Raw genomic sequence first — 3,861 nt, 5'->3', positions numbered from 1 at the left:
TATATATATATATATATATATATATATATATATATATATATATATATATATATATATATATATATAATTGTTAAACTCTCGACACATTCACAATCAAACAGAATGCTGGTTCGCATTTTGAATAGAGCAGAAGAAAACGTTAGGTATTTTCATTTGACTCTCAGGCCACATGCATACAGCATATAAAAAACAAAGAATTTATACTTTGCAGCAAAATGTGTTGAGAAGATGTTTAAATATGTAGTACGTTTAGGATGCAAACATAAAAAGGTATGTTTCATATTTTGAAACAATCACTGAAAAGCATATTTACATCTATATTCATTAGGTAAAATAACACTCTTTATTTTTGGTTATACCCCAATAAGTACCGTGCACTCCAGTATTGCGAAATGTAAAGGAAAACAGATTTTGCTTAATCAAATCACGTCTCTTATGTCTCTTAGAAACAAAAATGTCTGGATTTTCCGAAGTTTCACGTTTGGCAATTTCTCAGTCAGTGTGTACATTATCTTGACAGATAATAACAATTTTACACAGAAGAACGGACAAATAATACTTAATATTTAATGTGATATTTTATTTCATGGGTGTACAAGTCAGGTACTCATTATATGGAAATTTTAAGATTTTTGAAAAAAATATTAGTAGGCGTTGAATATGGATGCATTTATTCATGGATACATATCCATATATACATGAAACTGAGACCAGCAACCATTATATAGTTATGTATAAATATGATGAGTTTGATGTGTATTCATTGGTGCGAATTAAATCTTTATACTGCTCTTTATATAATAAAGAAAACAATTGAATCAAATATTTGTCAACTTGGAAATATGGTCATAGTTGCATCTGACTTACTGTTTACAAGTCCGTTTAAACAATGACCTGTATTGACAAGACAAAATGTTTCTAAACTCGTTTAAAATTACTACTATAGTAGCAATTAGGCAAACTTCTTTACGAGAATTTCTTGAATAATTAAAAGTTTATGAATGTACAAACATTTTATTTTCAAATCAGTTAATAAAATATTCGATCATTTAATCCAATATAAAAAAAAGATTCCAAACGTTTCTCTGGCAAGGAAAGACACTTTCATTTAGTCAACTGAACATAATAGTGGTAATAATAACTTTTTCAATGCAAAGATTATATTTTGGATCATGATGTGCTACACTATTCCAACGAAATGTCTCTGATAAGCCTCTGGGATTATTTATTCCAAATGTTACCGATTGTAAATATACGTTTCAATGTAGTGATCAAAAGTAGTTTTCTAACTTCTGGTCCCTTTCGAAAAGAAATTAATTCATTTAGATTATTTAGTTAAGTTTGCATTCATTTCTTAAAACTACTGGACATTCACTGTTTGGTCATTTTAACTTTATGTAACTTAGTGGTTAATGATTTAATTCTGACCGAGCTTTCTGTGCAGTGGAACATCGTCCTTAGGAGCCACTGGTCGACCCACGGAAGTTGCTTATGCCACCACTGCACATCAAATTGGGTCTTATGAAACAATTTGCCAGAGCTCTAGATAAGGAGTCCTCAGCCATCAAGTACATTTTCCCATCGTTTGCTTTGAAACCTGTTACCTTTTTTCGTGCATTGCAGCCTGCTTCAAAATATCCTATATGGAAGATGAAAATGTGTTTACAGTGGGTATTACGTACAAGGATGAAACTATCTTCTCCGGGACCATCGCAGGTAAATAAATAGCAAGGGTTGTCTACAGTTTACTTCGAGATGATTTTATATTCGAAATCATAACGAACGAGACGATTTAATTATTTCTTCTTGGAGGATTATAATCATGATTTAAAGCATTTGTATATCTTAACGTATTTTGTGATATGACAGTCAGTGCATGGATCAACAAATATGTAATATAATGTTTCTTAACGCATTTTATTTTATCACAGATTGCGCAGCGATACACAAGCATTGCTATATCATTGATATATCTGAACGCAAAATATTATTTAACGGATTGTGCAAGGATATACAATGCCATGTTATATCAACTCAATATTGGTGATTTCCAGGTTTTTAAAGTTTGTGCTAAAAATGACATGGTCTTTATATATTTATTTCATATTTTATTGACATCAATGAGGACACGATTAAAAGAATGCAAACAAATTAATCATATATGTCCCTTTGTGCACATACCGTTCCGTTAAGTTTCTCCTGTAGGCGACATATTATGACCGTATTTTATTTCAAATCAAAACATACTGTTACTATAATTAAAGTCGAACTTTAAACGTATACAAGGTGTAAACCATCTTTCTTATTTTACAACCTTGTCGAATTTCATCATGTATTTGTCGTTACACAATCATGTGACTAGGTAGAAAAGTAAGAACTTATACCGGTTGTTAAGTTAGGAGATGAGAAAATGTCTTTAAATGAAAGTTATTCTGGTGGATCGAGAGAGAGAGATAAAAGAAAAGACGTACTGACTAATGGATGATCATTTTTTGCATCCATTTGCCAGTTGGAGTACAATTGGAGTAAGATGGTCCACGATTACTAAAACTTGATTAGCTTGTATTTTTTTTGTGATTATACATCATACTGTCAATACCATGCGTATTTTGTCGTAATTTTTCCATGCTGAATTTTCGATGTTTAGTGCACATTTAGAATACCGTTATAACCTGATTATTTTTATATCGCTCTCTTTCTATATAGGTCCTTATCAATGGTATGTGTTGACTAACGTATTTTAGTTACTATTATGAATGCCTTTATTTACAGCTCGTGACTATAAAATCTGCAAGAGAAAGTTGTTGACTATCTTCTGCATTGCAATCAAGAATGTGAGAATCAGCAACGGCAAAACCTACTTAGACGTGAAGCTATCTGTGGGCTTTATTTCCAAGACCATCAGTAACATATGCATTGGAACTTCCAACCACTGGAACTCAGCTTAAGTACTTACGTTCGAGAAACAATTGGGGATGTGTGTTCTATTTGGCAAGGGTAATATGAAGAATGTGTTTTGGTCATATATGTAGACACGCTATTAAACAATGTGACGAAAAGACTGAAAACAACACAGTTTGAAAAGTACTCGCCAATAATTAAGAATGTTTTACTCGAACTGAAATATTTCTTAGCCTTCTAATATTACATGAAGACTAAAATAAAGATTTTTATATAGAATGTGTTTTTCCTGTTTTGTTACCTGCCAACACGAACTTTAAAGATAACTTATTTTGAGCAAATTGCCTTAAATATTGTGCATACACGCTGGCACACACACACACACACACACACATATATATATATCTTTATATATATATATATATATATATATATATATATATATATATATATATATATATATATATATATATATATATAAAGAAATGTGGCATATATTTCAAAGTGTTGGCATAAAACAGTTTGGTAAACCGATACTGATACTATGTCAAAGTTTGATTCACCCACAGCGAATAAAACTAAATACAGGCTGTCGCCAGATACTCTCGTGATCTCCAATATATTTCCACTTAATACTAAAACATAAAATGAGTGAAACATGTTACACAAATCAGATACACTTTGTTTGGGATGTTATTCAAAGTATTGGCATAAAACCGTTTAGTAAACCGATACTGGTACTATATTAAAGTAATATAAACTGTTTTCGAATACTCTCATGACCTCTGACATATTTCCACTTAATACTAGAACTTAAATCAGATAAATGTCTCATAGTTTATTTGATGTACCTCCGTTTTTCTAATGCCAAAAGCAAAATACAGTGATAGAAACCTGTGGATACGAGATGAAAAATATTTGAAGAAAAGCTGCAATAATCTTTAGAGACAAGAAGGCCGT

The 3,861-nt window shown here is 31.1% G+C and overlaps 1 long non-coding RNA gene across 1 annotated transcript; it reads left to right on the top strand.

The window, feature by feature from the left end:
- Positions 1-1,437: 1,437 nt before the first annotated feature.
- LOC149784255 (uncharacterized) lies at positions 1,438-3,163 on the top strand. The gene is made up of 2 exons (XR_016414119.1): positions 1,438-1,716; positions 2,773-3,163. It is a non-coding gene; the product is annotated as an uncharacterized LOC149784255 (long non-coding RNA).
- Positions 3,164-3,861: the final 698 nt, after the last annotated feature.

The sequence above is a fragment of the Sinohyriopsis cumingii genome, chromosome 14 (assembly GCF_028554795.1).
Source record: "Sinohyriopsis cumingii isolate HCF-2022 chromosome 14, ASM2855479v2, whole genome shotgun sequence".
NCBI lineage: Eukaryota > Metazoa > Mollusca > Bivalvia > Unionida > Unionidae > Sinohyriopsis > Sinohyriopsis cumingii.
This window is presented reverse-complemented; position numbering and strand designations above follow the sequence as displayed.